Source organism: Canis lupus, chromosome 11, assembly GCF_048164855.1.
Source record: "Canis lupus baileyi chromosome 11, mCanLup2.hap1, whole genome shotgun sequence".
NCBI classification, from domain to species: domain Eukaryota; kingdom Metazoa; phylum Chordata; class Mammalia; order Carnivora; family Canidae; genus Canis; species Canis lupus.
The window spans coordinates 41506067-41520385 of NC_132848.1; the positions used below are offsets into that span (position 1 = coordinate 41506067).

The window sequence follows — 14319 nt, forward strand, 5'->3', positions numbered from 1 at the left end:
CCCTCCTTGGGCTCAGGGCCTCCTCTACCCGTCAGCACTGTGCTTGCCACCACCTCATAACAAAAGCGGCCAGTGCTTTATCTTCTCTTCCCCCCAGCTTTTTTTTTTTTTTAGAGATTTCATTTATTTATTCATGAGAGACACACACAGAGAGAGAGAGAGAGAGAGAGAGAGAGAGAGGCAGAGACACAGGCAGAGGGAGCCCGATGCGGGACTCGATCCGGGACTCCAGGATCATGCCCTGGGCTGCAGGCGGATGTTCAACTGCTGAGCCACCCAGGCATCCCTTCCTTTTTCTCTTCTTAAAGCATCTGATTTCTGGGGTGCTCCACTGGTTAAGCATCTGCCTTCGGCTCAGGTCATGATGCTGTGGTCCTGGGATCAAGTTCTGCGTGGGGTTCCCTGCTCAGCAAGGAATCAGCTTCTCCTTCTCCTCCCTGCTTGTGCTCTTCTATCTTGGTCTCCTTTTCTCTCTCTCTCTCTCTCAAATAAATAAATAACTCATAAAAAAATTTTTGGTTTCTTAGGGTGACAGCTGCTGTAACCTGCATCCCTTCCTGCCTGATGAGGACACCGGCAGGCTGCCTCGGCCCTCTCCTTGGGCGATGGCCTCACTGGGCTGTGCCGCCAGGCATCCCAGCTCCTGGGCCCCTTTGTTGGTTTTTCTCCTTGACTCTCAAGTTTAAGAAGAAGGCCTTCAGTTCTTTGAAGTGCTAAGTGCCCTCATCTGCATCTCCCTGCTCGCACAGCCACATCTAACAGTAGTCAAAACACAAACATGAAGTGCCACCCAGCTGAGAATGTTCCAAGTGTGGCAGACAGGTTCCAGGCGTCCGGAGGGAAGGCGTCTGCTTCCTGCAGCCACCCCTTCCAGCTGGAGGTCAGCCCAGTCGCCAGGAATCCTGGCAGGTGGGGGAGTGCCCGGCTGCAGGGCTGGCACTGAGGGTGAAGTGGTGGCCTGGGGTCCCCTCAGAGATGGCACCTGCGCTCTGCTGACCACTCTCCCTCATTAGTGAACAAAATTCCTCACGTTTCACAAAGGGAAGAGGGAAACATGCAGGGAGCAGGCAGGTTCTGAGAACTGATTCCTTTTCTGTTTACATAGTCACTTGGCAGAAAGATTCTAAAAGATCCACATGGAAACCTCTATGTTCACCTCCAAATGCCACAGATCCAATCACCTGGCTAAATGCAGCATTATTACCACTTCGAGACTGTCTTCAGTTTCTCCACAAAACTCAGACTCCTACTCAATACCAAAGAGTAGCTCTGGACCCAGTTTCATAAAGGTCCAGAGATCACTATCTTTTTTAAACCCTGATTGTTAAACCCTGATTTTTTTTTATCTTACCCAGTTTCTTGGATGCCTGTTTGAAAGAGTTGGGCCAATGTATAGGTCCCTTGAAAGGAGAGGAATATTTGATGCATTAGCGTAGGGAGTTAAATCTTGGGACAGATCATTGGCATTAAATTGTTTCAGGTGCTCCAGTTAGATTAAAGCAAGTATTTCAAGATCTGAAAGCTGCAAATGAATTTTTGGTACTGATATTGGAAAAAAAAATCTGTCATTTGGAATTAGTCTACTGGACTGTGGGATCTCTACAGAGGTGGCAAGCATCAGAGACTTTGGGAGGGCACCAAGCCGGGGAGTGGCAGAGTGCAAAATCATGGCGATGGGTGGTGATGGGGGGCCTGCAGATCATAGGTCTACCAATGGCAGTTGGATTTGATTTGTTTTAACATGTTGCAGTGCTGAGATAAATGCTCTGCAGGTTGTTTGCTTGATAGTCCAATCTGCCGTTCACAAGCCAAAGGATAGAGGCCAGGGTTACCCTGTGACGTATCCAAGATACCCTAGATCAACAATCTGAGAACCCCTGGAATCTGAGGCTTCCCATTCCAACCCAGAACTCCTTCTATCACCACTTCAAGCTCCAACAGGCAGAAAAAAATAGCATTGAAAGTTTGGTGTATCCTCCTCATTCTCCTCTTCTTCCAAACTGTGAGTTACCTGAGCCTTGCTCTCTCGTGTATAAAATGGATGTGGCATCTTCTACCCATTAGGTCTCGGCAAGGATTAAGTGAGATAACATACATTAAAAAAAAAAAAAAACAGTCTTTGGAATACGGGGAGGTGGTAAACTTTCCTTTTCTCCCTCCTCCTTGCCGTTCTTTCCTTCTTCCCATTTCCTCCTTCCTCTATTCCCATTCTTTTCCCCTCTTTTCCCCGCCTCGTCCTCCCTTTTCTCTTTCTTATTTGATTTTGTAGCTCTAGAGATAGTAGCACTGTGCCTTCTGTGTAACAAGTATTCAGTAAATGTAGAGCCCAAGAACCAGGGCTAAGTGTGCTGATGGTGAGCAAACAGGACAGGCCGCTATTACACACTGCAGGATGATAAAGGCACACATCACCCTGGCATTGACCTGCTTCTCTTCAGGGTGGCAGTGCTTGGTCTGAGCTGCTGAAGGTCTTTCTGGCAATGGTGATAGGTTATCCCTAAACGCACTTGCAACAAGGCTGGCAGGGTCTTTCGAACAGTCTGCCGATTCTGAGCAAAGCTAATTAAAGCATTTGTGAACTTAAGACTCAGCCTTGGCCTTGTTAGCACCATGCTCCATGCTATTGACTTTTTTCTCATTTATGATGCCAGGGCTCAGTGTTTTATGTAGGGAGAAAAACAAGCAGAAGATTGTCCACGGCCTGCCACTGAGGAGGTTGGGGTCCTCTCACACTCCCCCTGGCAGGTACAGGGATGCCAGGCTGGCCTGCCACTGAGAGCGCCCAGGGAATGGGGTGAGGGTGGCTCTGTGGCACAGCTGTCCCCATACTATCTGAGGATGTGGCCAGACACAGCCCCAGACGGCCCACGATGAGCAGCCTACGGCATCTGGTGTTTGCCTGTCTGATCCGCAACTTCTCTGGTTTGTTCCTTTACAAGAAGATGGTCTTGGGAGCAGTAGGGAGCCATGGCTGTTGGGTGAGGCCCGTGTGCCGGAGGAGAAATCTGTCACCCGATTTTGTTGCCCATTCTCTCTCCTTTCTGAACAAGTCTAATTAGAGTTATACTTTTGCCCAAAGACATGATGAACACTCTAGGGAACTACTCAGACGTAATAATAACAAATGAAAAAATATGTGCTTATTATCTGTCTGTGCTTTCTAAACTGAAATCATTAAGTTCTCACACATTTTTGAGGCACTTACAATGGTTCCACCATTCTCCCTAGGTCTTAAAGGAACTGATGCATGGTGAGGTTGTGTAAGTATTGCCCATGGTCACATGGCTGGTTAATGGTGGCATCCAGATTTGAATCTGTGTAGTTTGGCTCCAGAGCCTTCAACGCAACACTATACTGCCTTCACCAATCATAACAGACAAATCAGAGTGTGATCTTAATGTGTATATTCTGCAAGTGACAACTCTCCTCATCGCAAAGACCTTGCATTTATGACAGGCTACGGTGTTCTGCTCCCCCCTTCCCCTCACTTTCCCTATGACTCTGCTTCCTGTTCCTGTCACAGGATCCTTCTCCACAGAGCACATTGGTAGCCTTTATAAAACGATTCCAGCTCTCCCTGAGCTGAAACGTATTTCTACAATTCTCAGCAATCACCATCACCAAGCTCTTATTGGAGAGAAGTTTGAAATATTATTCCTGAATTTGCTGATTAGAATAACTACATTTGACTGTATATGTTGGCATTCATGCTTCTCATGTGTTTGTGTTTAAATGATCTGTATTTTCTCCTGGAGCCTCCAAAGGGCTACGCCCTTTAGGAGGTATTGGCTCCGAGGGCCCATTAAGGGCACAGTCCCTCCAATGGACTTTATCCAGTCAGCATGTATTGTGGTTTGATATGAGTCAGATATTGTGCCAGCTTCCTACTGATGGCATCGTCCCTCTGTCCCTGGGGAGGTCATCATTCAGAGCTATTGATATGCAGGTTTCCCATATAGCAGCACGTAGGTTGATTCAAACTTTGTTTTGGGTCTAACCTGGAGCTATCAGTGGGAAAGAATTAATCATTTAGAACTTTAGATTTGGAAGGTTCCTTTTTTACTTATTTTTGCTTAATTTTTGAAGATTGAGTTATAATTGACATATAACATTGTGTAGGTTTAAGGTGTACAGGAAGTTCGTTTGATACATTTCTATATTGCAATGTGATTACTACAGCAGTGTTGGCTAGCACCTTCATGGCTTCATGTGATTATCATTTCTTTTTCCTGTTGAGAACAGTTACAATTTTGTCTATTCACAATTTTGAAATTTCAAATTCAGTATTGTTGACTACGGTTACTATAATTTGCATTATTCCCCTAGAATGTATTTATCTACTAGTTACATATTTGCACCCTTGAGCATCTCCCCAGTCCTTGGTACTCATCATTGTACTCTTTGTTTTTACAAGTTCAGTTTTCTTAGATTCCACATATAAGTGATTTGTCTTCCTTTGACTTATCTTACTTTAGCATAATGTCCTCAAAGTCTTTCCATGTTGGTTCAAATGACCGGATTTCCTTCTTTCTCAGGGCTGAGTAATATGCAGTGGTGTATATATTCCACATATTCTTTATCCATTCATCCGCTGATGGACATTTAAATTCTGGGTCCCAACATCAAGACAGGTTTTAATCTGGCCTCAGATGATGCCAGATCATCCTTCCTGATTCTCTAATATTCACTCCTCTCTGTCCAGTTCTTCTCTTCCTCCACTCCTGCTTCTCTCCCTCCTTCCCCTTGCTATCACCCTCCTTTGGCCTAGACTTACCCCTGTATTTTTCCCTATCTTTTAAGTTTCAGCTTCTTCTCTTTTCCACATAGTTAAAAAAGAACCCCTGAGCAGATGAGAAAACAACTTATTTCATTGCTTTTTCATAGCTAAAAGGTATGTGAATAATTTTATATTTATCTGCATTTACAAAAATGATGAAGATAGGGCAAGTCTGGGAGAATATTTTGGTAGTGGTAAAGAGATAGGTAAATAGGATCTGTAGAAATAGACATTTTTCAAATTTTAATAAGGGAATATATTTTCTATTCTTAAGTTCAAAGCTAACTAAGGAATAGATGTAGTAATATTTGCCAGATTTTACATTTATTAAAAGCCAGGATAGACAGGGATAATAGCATAACTCAATATTTATGATGCAGCAGCTTCTACATAAATATTAAAATGAGGCAGTTATCATCAGGACTATTTGTTGTTTATATTTGCTTTCAAATTTTAATGAACACAAATGCTACTTATGTGGTAAAGTTCAATACCTGAAAAAATAACTCATTTGTCCATTAATGAATCCAGTCATAGAACTGTCATGGGAAAAAGTTATCTTGAAACTAAATAATAATTTGAGAGGACATCAAAAGACTTCTGCTTCCTGGAAGATGGAGTAGATAAACTTTTCACGGTTCCTCTTGCTACATGGAGAGAAGGAAGGTGGGCTGGGGGCGATGGCAACTGAGAAATGACATGTCACTGGGTTTCCTGGGTTTTTTTCTGTCTTATGTATCCTGGACAGGATACAGGGAAGGCCAGCAATCTGGAAATGCCAGTGGACACAGTCCAAAGGACAGGGAAAAAGGGGCCACCCAGCTTAGTGCAACAGAAATCTTTTATACAATAAAAGTTCTGCTCTTGACAAACATCATAGAAAATCTGTGGTGCCATCCCTCCTTTCACTCTTATGAGGTGTAGCAAGATATCTCAAGCCCACTCTGCCTCTGGTTGCATCGGACAAGGACAAGGGGAGCTAGCATTCTCATCCATTGGGTGGTAATGCATATGCTCCTCTCACGCACACTCCCTTTCCTATGTGATGACCCCTACCCCATGCATTGTCAGTGGAGACAGCTTGCAGCACCTTGACTGCACCTGGCAGTAAGGAGGTCCCCTTCCTCTGCTCTCTGGATGGTATTAGGAGGCCTGGTGGAGCATTGGGACTTGTGCCACCACTCAGCAGAAACAAGGTTATTCCCCCAGACTTATTTAGTGTCCATGGAGAACATGTGGGGATAGGGCCTCTGTAAACAGGGTGGTGACAGCAGAAGCCTGGTGAAAAGCCTGAACTCCCTCCTTTGCAGCAGTAAAAATGAGCCCTTCCTCCCTCCTGTGGTAAAGGGGGCTAAGTAGGGAACCTGGACTTCCACACCACCTACAGAAATGAGGTGTGCTTCCCTTTCCTGCACCAGAGTGGTGTTAGAAAAGGCCTTTGAAATCATGAGATTTTTTAAAAAGATTTTATTTGTTTATTCATGAGAGACACATAGAGTCAGAGACATAGGCATAGGAGAAGCAGGCTCCCTGCGGGAAGCCTGATGCGGAACTTGATCCCAGGACCCTGGGATCATCACCTGAACTGAAGGCAGACACTCAATCACTGAGCCACCCAAGTACCTCGAAATTATGAGATTTAAATAAGAAAAGTCTTCTAATATCCACAATTCCCAGGTTTCAAATGGAGATCACTTATTATAATAAATACCAGAAAGATTACAAAATGAAAGACAAAAGAGAATGAAAATTTCCCAGTGCAGGGATGACATGGTTGTCAGAATTATTTGATCAGAATTATTTGTAAAGCAGACGGCATAAAAATACTTCAACGAGGAATTACAAGCATGACTGAAGTAAATGAAAGTAGAAAATCTCAGCATGGAGGGTGGTGGGGAAGGGAAGATCTAGAGAAGAACCAAATGGATATTTTAGAATTGAAAAACATAATAACTTTAATAAAAAATTCAGTGAGTAGGGTTAAACTCAACAGCAGATGGACAGAGACATTTATTGTTCTTAAAAATAGATACATAGGTATTACTCAAGCTGAAAAACAGAAAAAAATAGGTATGAAAAAGAAAACCCTCAAAACCCCAGAGTCTTGGGGATGTGTGCAACCATAATAAAATATTTAACATTTGTATTATTGAAGTCGCAGAAAGGCTTTGATAAGTTATATATACAGTAAAATGCAAAGCACCCACTAAAAAAAATGATGTAATACTATATAACTAAAATTGCTTCAGATGGACCAGAATGGAATTCTCAAAAAAAAAAAAAAAAGTTCAGGTAATCCATCAAAAGGCAGGAAGAAGAAAACAAAAATAAGACACAGAGAACAAACAGAAAATGAAACATAAAATGGCAGACTGAAACCTAACTGGATCAGTAAATATGTTAAATGTGTACAATCTAACTACACAAATTAAACATAAAAGTTGGCATATTTATAAAAACATAACCCAACTGTATGCCTCTCATGGGAAACACATCAAATATAATGACATATAGAAGCTGAATTAAAAGTATGGAAAAGGTATGCCATGCAAACTTAAATAAAAAAAAGATGTATAAGTGGATATACCAATCGTCAGATAAGTAGATTTAAGAGTAAGAAAATTGACCAAGGGGCAGCCCAGGTGGCTCAGCAGTGTAGCACCGTCTTCAGCCCAGGGTGTGATCCTGAAGACCCGGGATTGAGTCCTATGTCGGGCTCCCTGCATGGAGCCTGCTTCTCCCTCTGCCTGTGTCTCTGTCTCTCTGCCTGTCTCTCTCTCTCATGAATAAATTAATAAAATCTTAAAAAACATTGACCAGGGAGAGGGACACATAATGATTAAAATGATTAAATATCAATCCACCAAGAAGACATGGTAGTAGCATTAAATGCATCAGTATCAGAAAACAGAGCTGCATAACATATATTCATGATTATGGTTGGAGACTTCAAAACCTGCTCTCAGTAATTTATATAACTATACAGAAAATTAGAAACAATGTGGAATAACTGAACAAAACCATCAATCAAAGGGATCCAATTGGCATTTATAGAACACTTCATACAACAATAGCAGAATACATGTATTTTTTAAGTGTCCATGGCACGTATAGAAGGAAAACCATATCCTGGCTAGAAAGCAAATCTCAAAAGTTTCAAAGAACTGAAATCATAAGGAGGGTGTTCTCTGCTCACAAGGAAGTCAAACTAGAAATTAATAAGAGAAAGATAATGCACAAATCTCTTAATAGCTGGGAACTACACATGTCACATAAGTCATGGATCGAAGAGGATATCTCCAAGAAAACTGAAAACAAATGCATTGAATTGAGTGAAAATTAAAATACAACACAACAAAATTTGTGGGAACAGCTAAAACAGTGCCAAGAGGGAAATTTATAGCATTAAATAATGACATTAGATAAGAGAAAAATATCTCAATCTAAGAAATCAAGCTTCTACTTCAAGAATCTAAAAGAAAAGAACAGCATAAGCTCCAGGGAAGCAGGAGAATGAATGGAGATGCTAAAGATAACAGAAATAAATGAAACTGAAAGCAGAAGAATGTCAGGTCTTTAAAAAGATCAATACAAAAGACAAGATACGTATACAACACATGGCCTTGCTGAACCCATTTATTCTAAATGGTTCTCAAAGTGATTTTGTATATCCCATGAGAATATGGAATATGTAGGCCATTAAGTCATCTGCAAATAGGAGCAGTTTTATTTCTTCCTTTCTGATCTACATGCATTTGATTTCTCTTTCCTGCTTTTTTTTGTGCTGGCTGGACTCCCAGCATGATGACGGATCAGACATTTTTGACTTGTTAGCAATCATAGGGGAAAGCATTCAGTCTTTCACCACTAAGTGTTACATTAGCTGTAGGTTTTAAAAATATGTTTGCCAAGATAAGGACGTCCTTTATTTCTCTTTTTTTTTTCCTGAAAGTTTATATGACACACAGTGCTGGAATTGTTAAATAATTTTTCTGCAAACATTGATACAATCTTGTGGCTTTTTCCTCGTTAGCCTGTTGATAGGGTGGATTACATTAATTGACTTTTGAATACTGAACAGGTCTCATATTCATGGAATGAATTGCACTTGGTCATGGTGTCTCCTCTTAAAATGAAATATTAAACAAACAAACAAACAATCCAATTATAAAATGGGATGAATTCATGAAGAGTCATTTCACCAAAGAGGATAAACGGATGGCAAATAAGCCCATGCAAAGCTGTTCAGTATCTTTAGACATTAGGGAAATGTAAGTAAATACCCTGATGAGATATCACTAGACACTTATTACAACAGCTAGAATAAAAAGCACGAAAATATCAAATGCTCACGAGGATGCAGAGAAACTAGAGTCCTCACACCCTGATGCTGTAATGTAAAATGTGAAATGATAGAGCCACTGTGAAAATTGGCAGTATATTTAAAAGTGAAAATATGCTTACCATATGACCCAGCAATGGCAGTCCTAGGCATTTATTCCAGAGAAATAAGAATTTGAATTTATGTCCATACAAAACTGTACATGTTGTTCATAACAGCTTTATTTGTAATATTGCAGAACTAAAAACATCCAAGACATCCCTCAGTAACCGAATGTTTAAATAAACTGTGGTAAATCCATTTCATGGGATACTACTACATGGAAAAGAGCAGACTATTGATATATGCAACAACTTGGGTGGATTTCCAGAGCATTATGCTGAGTGAAAAAAAGCCAAGGTCGCAATATCGTCATCTATTGCATGATCTCATTATATAATATTCTTGCTATGACAACATGATAGAGAAAAGTAAATGAGACATCGCCAGTCAGGATTTATGGCTGGTGGGAGAAAGGGGCAGATATATATGATAGCAAAGGAGAAGCAGGTGATTATATGAATATGGAATGTGCAATGTGATAAAAGGACATAAAACGGCATATATATATCTCATATATATACACATTTATATATGTCTCACCAATATCAACTTCCTAGTTTTGATATTATGGTATAATTATAATATAAATATTGTGATAAGGGGTAACCACTGGGGGAAACTGGATGAAGGGTACACCAGATTGCCATGCTATCTCTGCAATTTCCTGTGAACCTATAGTTATTGCAAAATAAAAGTGGGCAGAAAAACCCATAAAAGGCCAAAAGCAAAACAAAACAACCACAAAATGTTAAATCTCTTTGAAATGAAAGGAGAAATCTTTCAGATGAACTTTATTTTTTTCACCTGGTATCACCAATTATAACTGAGAACCAGAATGGGTAGATGGAAGAAGGAAGGAAGGAATGGTAGATGGGAGAATTATCCGCTTCATAGTTTGCTGGATTTTTTTTTTTTTTATTTTAGGCTCTGAGTATTTATCTTTCATTTAATGTCTGTTTAAATTTGATTCCACAGCAACCGTGGCTACCGAATCATTGTATGGAGACCTGCTCATGTTGAGGCAGAAGGTCCTGGCAGCCTCTCTGGTCAAATGCTCTGAAGGAACTTGCGGAAATGCGATGTGCAGAAACCAGATCAAGCACATTTGGAACTACACGTACAGAATAAGAAATCTGAAAACCAGCCGTATCTGCTCACTGGTTTATCTCTCCACGCTGATTCACTAGAGACGTGAGGCGCTGGGTGCTTCTCAAACACCTCCACATTCCAGTCTCTTCAGAATGCAGCTGTAAGGTAAGGCTTCCTCCTTTATTTCTGTTCCATCACAGATGCTCTACAGCTTAGGATTTGCCAATCACTTCTGTCATTTACACCAACTCTGGCGTATCCAAGAGCAGCAGCTGCAGCCCAAATGTCCTGGCTTTTGAGACGTAGTAGTAAACGTTTCTCTGAGCAACACCACCGTGTCCTCTTAAATCCAGGCCACCCTGGCTCTTGGGACACAGGCTTCTCTCATGGTGCCAGCCACAGTGTCCTTCCTTCCATCCCCACAAACGTGCACCTAGCTAACGGGCAGGTGATGCTCTATGCCCGGTACCTGCCCCCCAACTGTGCAAATGAGAGAGGCAAGCTGTAGAAGGTCATATGTTCACATCCTAGCTCAGACTTCGAGTTTGTTCTAAACCGGGGCTCAGACTTGATTCCCAATTTGTGATTTACAAGGCGCACTAGGTTCTCCTACCTGATCAAATAAAATTAGCGCTCGTGGCTGCTTCCGTAGATAACAGACAGGATGCAAAGGGGAAGCAACGAGAAACAAAACTATTAGTCTTGCTAACTGCTGCTGTAATGATTATTATGGACAAGTGGGAATCACCGAGGTGATCCTCGCAACTTCCACCCGAGTTAACCCTACCAGGGCGAAACAGTGCAAACTTTAAAACATTATTGTTGTTATCAAGGACATGTCATACTTAGGAATGCTTCCGTGCCACTGAAAGAGATATGGCATCTTTAAATTACCGGGTAACGTAGATAAAGGCCTGGAGCTCTGCCAAGGTAAAAGTTGTAAAACCGGATTGATTTTTGCTACAGCTTGCTAAGGGCTCCCCAGAGCCAGGATGCAACGTTCAAATATAATAATTGATAGTCTGAAAAAATATTTCTGGTAAGTGTGCAGAAGTAATGCAGAGCCCTGCCTGAGATGAAGTGAGCCTTTGTGTTCTTGGCAAACTCTGCAACCAAAGGCACCCGGATCCAAGGCACCGCTTGGGTCTCTGATCAGAGCTCCCGGGCTTCCTGATCCTTCGGTCCTTGCTCCCCCACCTCCCTCCACCTCCTCCTGCCTTTACTGCAGCTTCCTCCAGCTGGAGAGAAAATGGTCTTGGCCTTCAAATGGGGCATTTGTTAAATGCTGTTGTGGAAAAGTAATTATCCAACAATCAGACCTGTATGTGGGGGGAGAAATCGCCTTCGTTAATACCACCTTGGTAATCCCAGGGGGCGGAGGGGTTCGAGTTAATCTGACCCCTTTTCAGTCTTGCCTTGGTGAGCTGACCACCCCAAGCTGTGAGTGTGTGTGTCTAAATTGCTCGGGATTCAATTGAACACATTAAAATTTAAAAAGGATTTAACTGAAATTTTTCAATAGCTCCTGAGAAGGGGGATAATTTATTAGCTTGGAGTAAATTAAAATCTCAAGCAGGGGTAAAGACTTCGAAGATTGCTTTAATACATTTTATATGCTTTCAAAAGAAATGTTCTTTTAAATGGTCCAAAAATCAGCTAATTTTGTCCTATTTAGCAAATTACCTCCTAAGGCCACAATGTTGAAAAACTTAACAATTATTTTTTTTTAAAGGGGAAAAATAGAGGAGGGATAAATACACACACACACACACACACACACACATACGCACACACACCATGCACCTTCCATAGGAAACAACCCAACCCTAAATTGCTATGTCTTTTCTATGCCACAGTTAAGATTTTTTTTTCTTTCTTAATTCAAAAGTCGGTGAAACATTTGCTTTACCTTCAGCTGGGCCACACAGGGGACCTTTTTTTCCGCATGGTGATTGTAGGCAGAGGAGGGTCTAAGGTTAATGGAGGGCACTGGCGGGCTAAGCCCCCATGTGCTGTGCTGATAATTTATACCTTTATTTCAGGCCCCATTCACCTGTGGAGCAGTAAGGCCACGGAGGTGAGGTCAACTTGTTGCTCTGTTCAGCCCAGAGGCTGTCCCCATCCTGACAGGAGATTTTTTGCTCTGAATTATCTGTGTTATAAAAGGCTCCTTCCCAGTTTCTGCTGACATTCTGAGGCTAAGGGGAGGAAGGTTGGTTTTCCCTCATCTCTTTCTTCACTTTTTTTTCCCTCTGATGATAAACAATATTTTGTGGTTTGCATTTTGGAGAATTTTCTTTTGTTGTTGTTTTTCTGTTTTTAAATTCTTTTCCAGTTTTATTGAAAAATAATGGACACGCATCCCTATGTAAGTGTGAAGGCATGATTGTTTGATTTACATGCACTGTGAAGTGATAATCACAATAGGTTCAGCCAACCTCCAGCTTCTTACAGAGATACAATGAAAAGAAAAGAAAGAAGAAAAAAATATTTTCTCTTTATGATGAGAATGTCCAGGATTTACTCTCTTAACAACTTTCTTATATATCATACAGCAGCAGTGTTAATTTTAGACATCATGCACATCCCTGGTACTTGCTTGTCGTACAGCTGGAGGTTCATACCTTTTCCTGCAATTCCCCTTCCTCCCACTCCTCACTTCTGATAACCATCAGTCTGCTCTCTTTTTCTGTGAGTCAGTTTTTTTGTTTTGCTTTTTTTCCCCCCAGATTTCACATATAAGTGAGATCTTATAGTATTTGTCTCTGACTTATTTCAATTAGTAATATATCCTCAAAATCCACCCATATGCTTGCAAATGGTGAGATTGCCTTGTTGCATTATGGCCGGAAAATATTGCTATATATATACATATATATATATCCCACAACTCCTTTACCCATTCATCCATCAGCAGATACTTAAGGAGTTTTTAAGAATTTTTTTTTAAATCATGCTGCTATGAACATGAAGGTGCAGATATCTTTTTGAATTAGTGTTTTAATTGCCTTTGCATATATTCTCAGATGTGGAATTGCTGGATCATAGAGTTCTGTTTTTAATTTTCTGAGGATTCTCCAGAACGTTTTCCACAGCGGCCGCACCGATTTGCAATCACACCAGCAATGCACAAGGGTTTCCCTTTCTCTACATCCTTACCAGCATTTGTTATCTCTTACCTTTTTGATGATGGCCATTCTAACAGGCGTGGCGCAGTACCTCATTGTGGTTTTAATTGGCATTTCCCTGATGATAGTGATGTGGAGCATCTTTTCATGTGCCTGTTGACCATCTGTGTATATTTTCTTTGGAGAAATGTCTATTCAGGTCCTTTGCCCGTTTTGTTAATAGAGTTGTTTTTTTTGTTTTTTTTGTTTTTTTTTTTTTTTTTTGAGTTGTAGGAGTTCTTGATATGTTTTGGATTTTAACCAGTTACCGGATATACGGTTTCCAAATATCTTTGTCCATTCCATAGGTTGTCTGTTTACTTTGTGGATGGTTTCCTGTGCTGTGAAGGAGTTTGCAATTTAATGTGGTCCCACTTGTTTATTGGTTTTATTACTTGTGTTTTAGGTATCATATCCCCAAATCATTATCCAAACCTCTATTAGGGAATTTTGTTCTAGGAGCTTTTGGTTTCGGCTTACATTTAAGTCTTTAATACATTTTTTAAAAAGATTTATTTTTATTTATTTATGATAGACAGAGAGAGAGAGAGAGAGAGAGAGAGGCAGAGACACAGGCAGAGAGAGAAGCAGGCTCCATGCCGGGAGCCCAACGCGGGACCCGATCCCGGGACTCCAGGATCACGCCCTGGGCCAAAGGCAGGTGCAAAACCACTGAGCCACCCAGGGATCCCCTCTTTAATACATTTTGAGTTCAGTTTTTGAGTGGTGCAAGATCTGGGTCCAAGATCTGGTCTGGTTACATTGTTTTACTTGTGAATGTCCAATTATTACTATTAGAAACTATCTATTCTCCGTCAAATATTCTTGGTTATCTTACCAAA

General features: G+C 41.1%; 1 long non-coding RNA gene across 4 annotated transcripts in view; it reads left to right on the top strand.

Annotated features, from left to right (window-relative positions):
- Positions 1-1906: 1906 nt before the first annotated feature.
- The window catches only part of LOC140642267 (uncharacterized), a 30685-nt gene continuing 18272 nt past the window's right edge, over positions 1907-14319 (top strand). For all 4 annotated transcript variants that reach the window (XR_012038754.1, XR_012038753.1, XR_012038752.1 and 1 more), the window contains exons 1-2: positions 1907-2002; positions 10197-10475. This is a non-coding gene — a long non-coding RNA (uncharacterized lncRNA). The remainder of the gene's footprint in view (positions 2003-10196; positions 10476-14319) is intronic.